Source organism: Triturus cristatus, chromosome 8 (assembly GCF_964204655.1).
Source record: "Triturus cristatus chromosome 8, aTriCri1.1, whole genome shotgun sequence".
In the NCBI taxonomy this organism is placed as follows: domain Eukaryota; kingdom Metazoa; phylum Chordata; class Amphibia; order Caudata; family Salamandridae; genus Triturus; species Triturus cristatus.
The window spans coordinates 1476115548-1476128837 of NC_140591.1; the positions used below are offsets into that span (position 1 = coordinate 1476115548).

The 13290-nt window shown below is 49.9% G+C and overlaps 1 protein-coding gene across 2 annotated transcripts in view; it reads left to right on the top strand.

Annotated features, from left to right (window-relative positions):
- Positions 1-1176: 1176 nt before the first annotated feature.
- RELT (RELT TNF receptor) overlaps positions 1177-13290 on the top strand; it is a 176349-nt gene continuing 164235 nt past the window's right edge. The window contains exon 1 of one of the 2 annotated variants that reach the window (XM_085623313.1): positions 1177-1324. The gene's annotated coding sequence lies outside the window, so the exon portion shown is untranslated. The remainder of the gene's footprint in view (positions 1325-13290) is intronic. The other variant, XM_085623311.1, reaches the window with a different exon arrangement.

A 13290-nucleotide genomic window follows, 5' to 3' on the forward strand; every position in this document is an offset into this window, starting at 1 on the left:
TGGTCAGGAAGGCGCACTATTTTGACGCAATCCCTGGCCTACTGGCCTTCGTAAATCTGGGATTGCATAAAAATCCATGGATGGATGAATGGGAATACCCATACTAAACCCATGGAACGCATCCTTTACGCAGGGTAACGATTTACTAAACCATGAAGCGCCACGCAAGGTGGCTTTACATGGGTTAGTAAATCCCAGTTAAGGGCTTGCGTTATGCAAGGACCGCGCAAGCCCTCAATAAATCTGAGCTAAATTCGAACGTAGAAATCTTCACCACAACTTCATCCAGTGGCTCCCTGACGATGACACCTCCTCCTCGGACACCGTCAGCTGCCTTACCCTGCTGAACTTTACCTTTTCAGGCATTTTGTCTAAAAAAAAATTCTAAGTACGAAGGTAAACGAAGACCAGCCCATCCATTTCGAGCATCCGAACTGAGCTCTATAACGGTCAGCCATGACTTTTGACTTTGCCTCCGTCTTGCAGGACTAGATTTTCTCGGTTGGTGCTTTGATCTTTTAGGTGCTATTTTTCACTTTAAAGTTTAAAAAAATTATAACTCCAGGTCTACTGATTGGATCTTTTTTGTTTTGGTGTCAAATTATTTATTACAATTTACTCTATTTTTCTAAATTGCTTGGGATTTGTTATGTGTTGTGGTTGCACTTTATAACTGCTTATGTGCTGCATGAATACTTTACACAGTACCTCTAAGGGGAGAGGATGTGGTCCAGTCGGCGAAACTGTCGACTTTGGTGCTGGAAACCAGAGTTCGAGCCTTGAGGTCGCGTCCACAGGTTTGTGGCTGTTGCTCGAGAAGGGCTCACACCCCCCTCACAAAAAAAAACAATTTTGCACAAAGGCAAACATGTAAAAACAGGGGTCAGGGAGGTGGCTAAAATTCATAAAAACCTGAAACGAATGTTTTGTATGCGCTTCAATGCCCGCCTCTGCTCTCTTCCTCAATAGACTGCCAATGCACCAGAGTCCCGAGCCTCTCTCTCGGAGTAACGGTCCGTAAATGTTCATTGCACTGCACCTCCAGGGTCTCTCCGATAGGGGGCGCCCGCGGCCCGAAGCTCACGCATCCTTCGTTGAGCCCGTCCAGTTCAGAGAACTGAAGCATCCCGCCTCCCGCTCTGTGAGGGCGAGAAGGAGGCGGGGCTATGACTCCCCGGGGCGAGGACATGCAAATGAGGCCGGTCACAAAGACCCTACAACCGGCAAAGAGTTTGAACACTGAACTCCCCGTCCTGCTGCCTGTGCCCGGTGCCGCCCTGCCCTCGGTGTCCACGGATTGAAGGACCCCCGCGAAGGAGCTCAGGTAAGATGTCCTCGTGCGCAGTGCGGATAGAGCCGCGACCTTCAGGGAGCAGCATCCGCAGCGCCTGGAAGCGGCAGCGGATGGAGTGTGAGAGGAGGCGCTGTGAGTCTCAGGCACCGGGTGCGCTGTCTGAGGGCAAACGGACCACGGGCTGCCCGGGTTCGGTGTATTCTAAAGAGACATGATAGGCACGGGCCCTCTGGGAGCGCTCTGACTTTTATAGGGGCACTGTACCGTTGGTTGTGTATTATATAGGGGGATTTGTGGGAATGGCCCTTTGAGAGCACTGTGTGTCTGGTTGTGTATTCTATAGGGGCACTGTAGGGCTGGCTGTGTATTCTATAGGGGACTGTAGGCGTGACATCTCCGGAAGCGCTCTTAGATCTATAAGGACACGGTACCTCTGGCTGTGTATTCTATAGGGCACTGTAGGCATGGCCCCCCCGGGAGCGCTCAGAGATCTGTAAGGTCCCGGTACACTGTACTATACTGCAGGTGGGGGTGATGTACTTTTGGCTACCTGTGTCCCATGCCAGCTGGCACTATACACCATTCTCACGTTTACACTGTGGAGTACACGTCAATCGTCGTGTATAGTGTTCATGGGGGGGGGGGGGGCGGCTGGTTATACAATGTGTTTAAGGGCATTGTGATGTTCGTGATGCTCAGAGTTGTGGGGCATTGTTCCTGATGTATAGTGTGTTTGTTCAAGAGTACTCATGTTCCTGATGTATAGTGTGTTTGTTTAAGAGTACTCATTTTCCGGATGTATAGTGTGTTTGTTTGAGTACTCTACGACAGTGTTTGTGAATTCTCTGTGCACGTACCTGTTAATTTGCTGTGTGCGTAGCTCATAAGGGCAAGTTACACACACGCATCTCGTGATCATGTGCAGTGTCGTCTATGTGGCCCCTGCACTGCATAACCTGCTACCGGTGTACACTGGGCACACTCTATGGAGACACTGGATTGAGCTCTTGGTAAACGGGGTGTGTAAAGCGGAACCGTCCTCGCTCTTGTTGTAAAGTGTACACCATCCCTCTAGCTCGTGATGTGCAGCATTGTCTATTAATGAGTGACCCGCATCCCTTGCCATCTGTTTGTAAAGTGCACTGTAACTATAGCGCCTCGAGTGCACTGTGTGTTCGCTGATTGGCAGTACTGTTCTCTCTCCGGGTGTAAAGTGTAAACCGTCCCTCTAGCTCGTGATGTGCAGTATTTTCTGTCTATACGTGACCCGCATTCCTTGCCAACTATTTGTAAAGTGCACTGTAACTATAGCGCCTCGAGCACTGTGTGTTCGTGGATTATATTTACTAGCCTCTCTTGCTGTAAAGTGTACACCGTCCCTCTAGCTCGTGATGTGCAGTATTCTCTATCCATCCCTTGCCACCTGTTTGCACTGTATCTATAGCGCCTCGTGCACTGTGTGCCCGCGGATTACCATTATTAGCCTCTCTCTTGCTGTAAAGTGTACACCGTCCCTCTAGCGCGTGATGTGCAGTATTTCCTGTCTATACGTGACCCGCATTCCGTGCCATCTGTTTGTAGTGTGCACTGTATGTATAGCGCCTCGAGCACTATGTGTTCACGGATTGTCATTAATATCTTCGAACTTATTTTAATGTCATATTCATGTCAATTTGCTGGTTCTTACTGACCAAATCCAGATTTATACGGAGTATGTTCTAGATACACGTTGTCCGTATGTAGCACTGCTTTTTGGCGCTTTGTGCCACGTATAACTGACGACTGCGGGCAGATATTCGTTTCTTGGGATGATTGGCGCGAAAACAGCAGCGGAAAGAAAGAGGACAAAGAACCGAGATATTGGCATCTTTTGTGGCACTGTCAGACTTTCGACCCGCAGCATGGCTTCGCGTGGCACTGTGAACCTTTCACTTATAGGCGCTTGACTCAGTGCGGCATTGCGCATCGTTCACTTTTAGCTGCAAAGTTCTGTGAACCCTCACCTCTGACTGCAAGACCACGCCGGGCACTCTGTGCCTTTCACTCCGAGACGTACGTCTATGGGCGTCAGTCTTATTGTCACCTTCAGTTACAGCACCATTAGTGTCACCTCTCACTGCACGGCACTGCACCGTTGCCCGTCGTGCCCTCTCCCTCTAGTGTTACCTCCATGTGTATCACTTTTATATACAAATTTCCTTAGTGGCACTGTCGGCTGCTTGTTCGCTCTTCTAGCTGCACGGCCATTTGTCGGCTTTGTACTTCTGGCTGCACGTCCGTTTGTATGCATTGCACTTCTGAATGCACAACTATTTCTGGGCCTTGCACCTATATCTGCACAGCCATTTGCGGGCCTTGCACTCCTAGTTGTATGTCCATTTGCGGGCCTTGCACTCCTAGTTGCAGGTTCATTTGTGGGCCTTGCACCCCTAGTTCCATGTCCATTTGTGGCCCTTGCACTCCTAGTTGTATGTCCATTTGTGGGCCTTGCACTCCTAGTTGCAGGTTCATTTGTGGGCCTTGCACCCCTAGTTCCATGTCCATTTGTGGCCCTTGCACTCCTAGTTGCAGGTTCATTTGTGGGCCTTGCACCCCTAGTTCCATGTCCATTTGTGGCCCTTGCACTCCTAGTTGCATGTCCATTTGTGGGCCTTGCACTCCTAGTTGCATGTCCATTTGTGGCCCTTTCACTCCTAGTTGCATGTCCATTTGTGGGCCTTGCACTCCTAGTTGCATGTCCATTTGCGGGCCTTGCACTCCTAGTTGCGTGTCCATTTGTCAGCCTTGCACTTCTAGTTCCATGTCCATTTGTGGCCCTTTCACTCCTAGTTGCATGTCCATTTGTGGGCCTTGCACTCCTAGTTGCATGTCCATTTGCGGGCCTTGCACTCCTAGTTGCGTGTCCATTTGTCAGCCTTGCACTTCTAGTTCCATGTCCATTTGTGGGCCTTGCACTCCTAGTTGCATGTCCATTTGCGGGCCTTGCACTCCTAGTTGCATGTCCATTTGTGGGCCTTGCACTCCTAGTTGCATGTCCATTTGTGGGCCTTGCACTCCTAGTTGCATGTCCATTTGTCAGCCTTGCACTTCTAGTTCCATGTCCATTTGTGGGCCTTGCACTTCTAGTTCCATGTCCATTTGTGGGCCTTGCACTCCTAGTTGCATGTCCATTTGTGGCCCTTGCACTCCTAGTTGTATGTCCATTTGCCAGCCTTGCACTTCTAGTTCCATGTCCATTTGTGGCCCTTGCACTCCTAGTTGTATGTCCATTTGTGGGCCTTGCACTCCTAGTTGCAGGTTCATTTGTGGGCCTTGCACCCCTAGTTCCATGTCCATTTGTGGCCCTTGCACTCCTAGTTGCAGGTTCATTTGTGGGCCTTGCACCCCTAGTTCCATGTCCATTTGTGGCCCTTGCACTCCTAGTTGCATGTCCATTTGTGGGCCTTGCACTCCTAGTTGCATGTCCATTTGTGGCCCTTTCACTCCTAGTTGCATGTCCATTTGTGGGCCTTGCACTCCTAGTTGCATGTCCATTTGCGGGCCTTGCACTCCTAGTTGCGTGTCCATTTGTCAGCCTTGCACTTCTAGTTCCATGTCCATTTGTGGCCCTTTCACTCCTAGTTGCATGTCCATTTGTGGGCCTTGCACTCCTAGTTGCATGTCCATTTGCGGGCCTTGCACTCCTAGTTGCGTGTCCATTTGTCAGCCTTGCACTTCTAGTTCCATGTCCATTTGTGGGCCTTGCACTCCTAGTTGCATGTCCATTTGCGGGCCTTGCACTCCTAGTTGCATGTCCATTTGTGGGCCTTGCACTCCTAGTTGCATGTCCATTTGTGGGCCTTGCACTCCTAGTTGCATGTCCATTTGTCAGCCTTGCACTTCTAGTTCCATGTCCATTTGTGGGCCTTGCACTTCTAGTTCCATGTCCATTTGTGGGCCTTGCACTCCTAGTTGCGTGTCCATTTGTCAGCCTTGCACTTCTAGTTCCATGTCCATTTGCGGGCCTTGCACTCCTAGTTGCGTGTCCATTTGTCAGCCTTGCACTTCTAGTTCCATGTCCATTTGTGGGCCTTGCACTTCTAGTTCCATGTCCATTTGTGGGCCTTGCACTCCTAGTTGCATGTCCATTTGCGGGCCTTGCACTCCTAGTTGCATGTCCATTTGCGGGCCTTGCACTCCTAGTTGCATGTCCATTTGTGGGCCTTGCACTCCTAGTTGCGTGTCCATTTGTGGGCCTTGCACTCCTAGTTACGTGTCCATTTGTGGCCCTTGCACTCCTAGTTGCCTGTCCATTTGTGGCCCTTGCACTCCTAGTTGTGTGTCCATTTGTGGCCCTTGCACTCCTAGTTGTATGTCCATTTGTCAGCCTTGCACTTCTAGTTCCATGTCCATTTGTGGGCCTTGCACTTCTAGTTCCATGTCCATTTGTGGGCCTTGCACTCCTAGTTCCATGTCCATTTGTGGGCCTTGCACTCCTAGTTGCATGTCCATTTGTGGCCCTTGCACTCCTAGTTGTATGTCCATTTGTGGGCCTTGCACTCCTAGTTGCGTGTCCATTTGTCAGCCTTGCACTTCTAGTTCCATGTCCATTTGTGGGCCTTGCACTCCTAGTTGCATGTCCATTTGCGGGCCTTGCACTCCTAGTTGCATGTCCATTTGTGGGCCTTGCACTCCTAGTTGCATGTCCATTTGTGGGCCTTGCACTCCTAGTTGCATGTCCATTTGTCAGCCTTGCACTTCTAGTTCCATGTCCATTTGTGGGCCTTGCACTTCTAGTTCCATGTCCATTTGCGGGCCTTGCACTCCTAGTTGCATGTCCATTTGTGGGCCTTGCACTCCTAGTTGCGTGTCCATTTGCGGGCCTTGCACTCCTAGTTGCATGTCCATTTGCGGGCCTTGCACTCCTAGTTGCATGTCCATTTGTGGGCCTTGCACTCCTAGTTGCGTGTCCATTTGCGGGCCTTGCACTCCTAGTTGCATGTCCATTTGTGGGCCTTGCACTCCTAGTTGCGTGTCCATTTGCGGGCCTTGCACTCCTAGTTGCATGTCCATTTGTGGGCCTTGCACTCCTAGTTGCGTGTCCATTTGCGGGCCTTGCACTCCTAGTTGCATGTCCATTTGTGGGCCTTGCACTCCTAGTTGCGTGTCCATTTGTCAGCCTTGCACTTCTAGTTCCATGTCCATTTGCGGGCCTTGCACTCCTAGTTGCGTGTCCATTTGTCAGCCTTGCACCCCTAGTTCCATGTCCATTTGTGGGCCTTGCACTCCTAGTTGCATGTCCATTTGCGGGCCTTGCACTCCTAGTTGCATGTCCATTTGCGGGCCTTGCACTCCTAGTTGCATGTCCATTTGCGGGCCTTGCACTCCTAGTTGCATGTCCATTTGTGGGCCTTGCACTCCTAGTTGCGTGTCCATTTGTGGGCCTTGCACTCCTAGTTGCGTGTCCATTTGTCAGCCTTGCACTTCTAGTTGCGTGTCCATTTGTCAGCCTTGCACTTCTAGTTGCATGTCCATTTGTGGCCCTTGCACTCCTAGTTGCATGTCCATTTGCGGGCCTTGCACTCCTAGTTGCATGTCCATTTGCGGGCCTTGCACTCCTAGTTGCATGTCCATTTGTGGGCCTTGCACTCCTAGTTGCGTGTCCATTTGTGGGCCTTGCACTCCTAGTTGCGTGTCCATTTGTGGGCCTTGCACTCCTAGTTGCATGTCCATTTGTGGCCCTTGCACTTGTATCTGCACAGCCATTAATGGGCCTTGCACTGCTAGCTGCAAGGACAAGTGAGCGGCTTCTATGGTCTTGCTGCATTGCAGTGTTCCGGCGTCTTCTTGTGCGGTTGTTTTTGTCTCCCTGCTCTTATTACATGCTGGTTCTCCGTGTTGTAAAGCGCTCTCCCACCCCTTAAACGACATAAATACCAATATTTTGATCAATGGTTCACCCTCCGTAGGTCGGGCCTACCCCTCTTGAGGGATATTGTGACATACCAAGACCATGGCGGGGCTTGAAGCCGCCCGTTGCTGCCCATTGGTTGGCGTTCTTCATCACTCTCATGTGCTTGTTTCTTATTCATGCCCCAGCTTGTCAATCATGTGTTTGTCCCACCCATGGAGCATTGCCTCTTCACAGTCATGTTGATTAGCTAGCATTACTGCTTCCAGTGCTTGCTTCACGAGCACTCCTTTTTTTTTTCTATGTGATGGGCTTTCTTGCTGTCTCCCTCATGTTCCTCTCTTCCCCTTCAGTTTCTGTTGTCCTTTCTGCCTGCCCTTTCCTCCTGCGCTCACCAGCCTGCGTCTCTGCATTGCTTTCCCACCTGGCCTTGTGTTGCTTTGCGTCCTCTGAGGTACTGCTTAAGCGTTCCACCGCCCACCTACCACCAATGCTTCGCTTGTCCTGCCCATCAATCCGCATCAATCCGCTTAAAAAATGCTTATGCACCCAGGAATATAAGGAGACCAGTGGATCATTAATGGGAGAATTGTGGCGATAGACGAGACACGTTGGTGCCTTTGGTGTTAAGATTAGACGAGGAAATTGAGAATGGATTGACCTGGTAGCTTCAAACCACCATCAATGTTACCCTTCTGCCGGAAATGACGCACTTTCCTTTGCTCGCACTCGAAGGTGTGACCTTCTCCTTGCCCCCAGGTTGAGCCATCCCTCCCCTATATCAGTTTATAAGGAGCACATCCCAAACTCAACTGGATTGATGCTCATGCATCGACCTTAAGAAAGATGAAAGGCTGAGTCGGCTCAGCTAGGATACAGTCTGGCAGCAGAATGGCCCATAGGATTTCTCAGTTTGTTTCTGTTTTGTCCCCAGGGTGGCAGGATTGGAGACTGCCCCATTGGAGTAAGGATGCTGTCTGTTCACACGTGACACCAGCAATGTTTTGATTGGATGTTCTATTTGTGAAGTGCTAATGCCCGAGGGCCTGTAGGCGGCAGAGAGTTGGCTGGAAAGGAAAAGCAGCAGCCAGACCCCTACAGAGATCGTGATTTCTTTTTAAGCCATTTGAGGAGGTTTCAATATTATCTTGCACTGCCTGTCACATTGTGCACTAATGTACTGACCAGTCACAGCTCAAGTGTCCACATTCCACGTGTAAATAGCTCGTCCAATCCAGGTTTGATCTTTGCATTCAGGTACTTGTAGTCCAGGAATCACATTCTGCAATTAGGACTACAAATCCCATCTAGGGGGCCAGCGGTCCCATTTTCTGCAGGCTTGACCCCTCCTTTGAGTGATCTGTCCCGGTGCCCACGTCGATCTGCTGAGGGGTGCCAATGTCCTGGTTGTGCCACTCAGGGCAAGCAAGAGAGGAGGATCACACCTGGCGCTGTGTCTAATTTACCACCATATTTCATTTGGGTGATTAGACCAGGAGACTAGGTACTGTCTCTAATCCACCTTCAGCTAATAGCCAGCCTAGTTTTTAACTTCATATTTACTAGCCGTGTTTGCATGGATTCAAAATGATGCTGGTCTTGACAAAAAGGGAGAAAAAGAGAAAGTTCAAAAAGTGATTGCCCAAGGACACACAGTTTAGCCAAATGTGGGGCTGGGATTAGAAAGTTCATCTCTAGTTTCCACACTTTCTAGCTAGCCCACGAGCGCACCACTAGGGAGGCCGTTGTCCTGAGTGGCATCGCCCAGACTGTACCCTTCAGGAAATGTTACTGTGTTGTAGGCCCTCTCCAGATGTAGAGTCCAGTGTCTATTTCCAGCATATTTAGATGAAGTGGTAAACCGAGACTAGATCTCAAGTGTGCTAGTTCAGTACAGAAAGCATTCCCGCTGGACCACCCCGGTGGCCTGCCCGCCTTGTTAGGGGTTCTGTCAAGGCCCAGTTATATGATATAGCTTTCACTTCTTGTATTGAGCTTTTCTTCGGGGCTCCCCCAATATGTCCATATAACGATAGAAGAAAGAAATGAGCGCGTTGCTAGACCAGGCCTCCCCAACGAGTAGCTCGTGAGCCACTGATAGCTCCCCAGCTACCTGTGAGTAGCTACTCTAGGTTGCAGTCCGGCCAAAAAGTTGAAGCTTTTGCTTGGTTGAATTAATATATTTTTCCAAAACTGAAAAGTGTGCATTCGAGATGAAAATGTGTGTATTTTCCTAGCTCATAAACTGATAGATGATGAAAAATTATTGCATTTCCTAAATATTTTTTTTAAAGCTGATATCGGAGTGATAAATGATGTGGCATTGGTGAGATTTATTAACTTTTTAATTTCCTTGACACTGGCAGCATTGCAGTATGGCTGCTATGTATTAACTCTGTAAAGGCATTCCAAGGTGACTAATCCTTTTTAGGTCGAGCCTAACGGCAGCGCTGCTCGCTGTGCGAGGCATGCAGTAGTCGAGTATGCTGTGGAAGCCTCGCCTTCTCTCCGCCCATATTTTTGATTGGCTGGTGTCATTGTCCTTGGTAAATGCTGATTTCCGATTGATAATGAGGTTTGTTAGTCCCTCCTTGTTACCGCCATGTCCCCATTTGTCACCTCCAATGAGGACTGGATGTTTTACATGTGGAGTTACACGGTCTCCTTCAGAAGTTGTTAAGCACTATTTTTTTTTATTTGCAACGTGGTCTGCCTTCACTTTAGCTGCCGCGCTTGTTTATTTAATTAATTTGCTGCGTGGGCCAAAAGGGAGCATTTCTACTCACTAATCTAACAAGCATTTGCAATGCAATAGGTCTTGCGTTTACACGAGCGTCAGCTATTGACATTGCAAATAACAATGCATTTTATTTTTGTTTTCGTTTTAAAAACATAAATAAAAGGCATTGTCATTTACAATGCCAATAGCTTAAACTCGCCTAAATGCAAGACCTATTGCATTGCAAATGCTTGTTTACATTTCTTCTGGCAACCCTGCCTGATTCGCTGAGGTGTCTGCTGTTTGTATTCTTGCATAGGGGGCACTAAAAGAATCTTGTCTAATGTGGTCACTGCTATAACTCTAATATATTAGAATCTCACGATGATTTTCTTTGAGCATAAGTAGCTCTTATTACAGAAGAGGCTGGAGACCCCTGTGCTAGACCTTTCCTTTATGTGTTGTGTCATTAGTTGATTACGGGCAGTATCCGCAGGGGGTAGCATGGTTTACCGTTGGTGTTTCAGGGCTTCAGACTATTTCATTCCATTTGGTTAACAGAGTCATTCATTTTGTAACGTTGTCTCTTATAAGTGGCAAAAGCGAGCAGTCGAGTCTTACTCCAAGAGTAGGTAAACGGATTGGAACTCAGTATGACGATGGCCTGATTTTAAAATGGGAGTTATGGAATGAAACCCCAAAAGAAAGGCACTGCATGACTCCTAGTTTCCACGCTCCTCAACAAACGTCTTCTAATGTCTTTCTGCATGCAAAGTGTCTCAACACGCGCAAAGTATCCAAGTTCATACATGCCAATAGACCCCATCCAGGCAGGAGATTCCCGATTTGTGTAGCTAAAAATGGCTTTACTTTGGCTGTCTCCCGCCTGAAATTGTCTCTGCTTCAACAGACGTCAATTGGGGAAATACATTCTACCAGTTATTTTTTTTTTATCTCCCACTTCCTTCTTCTAAAATGTTGGCATGTATGCAAGTTGGCCTCCCTACTCCGTGCGTGCAAAAAAAAGTTCCTGGACTGGTTCAGCTACTTGCAAAACTTGAGAATTCTGAGTTTCTTTTCCTGGGCACTGAAGCTGGTGCCTTCTGGCATCTTGTGGGGTGGGTTGGGGTGTTGTGTGTTTGAGGGTGGTGGTTATTGTGTGAGAGGCAGAGATGGGGAGGGCAGCAGTGAAATTGCTTCCCCAGAGGAGGGGATGAGTACTGCAGTTGATGCTGTCATCAAATGCCCGAGTATTGTAAAATGTCAGCCGGTTGTTTTGGGCTGCTACGGATTCTTCCACTCCTCCCGCACACCTCAAGCCGGGTGGGTAGTAGTCCAGGCTTTAATTCTTTCCCACCTGGACTACAGCAACTCTTTATTCCTGGGTTACCCCAAGGCCACCATTCAGAAACAGTGGTACAAAATGCGGCTGCACGCGTGCTCCTGGGTATCCCCAGGTCCCTATCGGTCCAGCAGGGGCTGAGGGAGCTGCATTGGCCCCCCATTGCACAAAGAATTACATTTAAGTCTCTGTGCATTGCCCGTAGAGGCCTTCATGAGAAAGGCCCTCCCATCCTTCAGCAGCTCGTTACTAACTATGTCCCCAATAGGGCGCTCCACTAGCCTGCGCTTGGTCCCTGTTCCGACAGGTAAAAGAGCCAGAAAAGGACGCTCCTTTAGCTTTATTGTTGCTAAGTTCTGGAATTCTCTCCCCTTTGATTGGTGCGGATGTGCTTGGCCAGCAGATGGCTCTCTTCTTGGAGGTTACGGAGGTGTGATTGGCCAACAGAGGGCGCTCTTCTTCTGGATGGGTTAGCGGATGCGCGCCTGGCCAGCAGGGGGCTCTCTTCTGGGAGGTTAGTGGAGGGCGCTCTTCTAGGTTAGCGGAGGTGTGCCTGGCCAGAAGAGAGCGCTGTTCTGGGAGTTTAGCTGAGGTGTTTCTGGCCAGCAGGGGCGGTGTTCTGGGAGGTTAGTGGCGGTGTGCCTCGTCAGCGGGGGGCGATGGTGTGCCTGGTCAGCAGGGGGTGCTGTTCTGGGTGGTTAGTGGAGGCATGCTTGGTCCACAGGGTGCTCTCTTGTGGGAGGTTAGTGGGGGGCGTTTCTCTAGGTTAGCGGAGGTGTGCCTGGTCAGCAGAGGGCTCTCTTTTGGGAGGTTAGTGTGGGCGCTCTTTTGGGAAGTAAGTGGTGGTGTGCCTGGTTAGTAGGGGGCGCTGTTCTGGGAGGTTAGCGGTGGTGTGCCTGGTTAGTAGGGGGCGCTGTTCTGGGAGGTTAGCGGTGGTGTGCCTGGTCACAGGAAGGTGCTGTTTTGGGTGGTTAGTGGAGACGTGTCTGGCAGCAGGGGGGTTGTTCTGGGAGGTTAGTGGGGCGCTATGGAGGGCGCTATTCTAGAGGCGTAGCTGGTCAGCAGGGGGCACTGTTCTTGGTGGATAATGGAGGCGTGTCTGGCCAGCAGGGGGCGCTCTTCTGGTAGATCGGCGCCCCCCTGGTCCCAGAGAGCCTTCTGTGGCCCCTTCACGCATTTGCTGCATTGTTTGTGTAGCTGCTCACAGGGGGCTCGGCCTGTTATTTCCCGCTCTTGGTTTGTGTAGTTCACAGGTGAACAAAGAGGCTAAAAACCCCAGTGAGCACACAGGGTAAATAACTGGGCCCTCAGTACGCCTCTACCAGCAACTGCAGCAGTGGGGCCAATGGCCAGCGTGTCATGAGACGTGTGAAGAAATGTCCGGCTCAAAGGCATGAGGTACACGACTGGCAGTGCAACGGTGTCAGCTCTCGGGCCCCACCCTCTATTCACCCCCCCCCCCCCTCCACCAGGGCCTTTGTAATGTGATATTTTAAGACACCTCGTCGAATTTTGCAGTGAGAGGGCCATATGTGAGCGCCCACCGGCTCGGATTGCTGTTTCATTCACACCCGGAAGTTAATGTTGAATACGGAACGTTGGAACCTTGTGTCGCTTTCAGTTCTTCAGCGAGGAAGCGGGTGGTTCCGGCGGAAGTGACCTTCCTGTGTGTGCGCGTTTTGCTCGTCTCTAAGATCAGGGGACATGTGGACTTCTCAATACATTAATTTTCTCAGGATCCAACAATGCAAAACAAAGTACACGTTTGTATTTCCAACCCCTCCCCCCACCACCCCAAGATAACATAAGCTCAGCACCCTCTGCAAGAAACTTAGGGGTACATTTAAACCTGTCCGGGGCACAAAGCTAAAGCACACAGATTTCAATCACTGAGCATGGTTATAAAGAAAGCATGGGGCGGCCCACTGAAAACTCGAGCCACATGCCTGGCTCCGGATCAGCTCGCGGTCTTTGTCATCCTCGAGCCGAGCTACCAGGAAGCTTAGGCTGGCCACCCACGCTCTACCCTCGTGCGCCAAGAAATA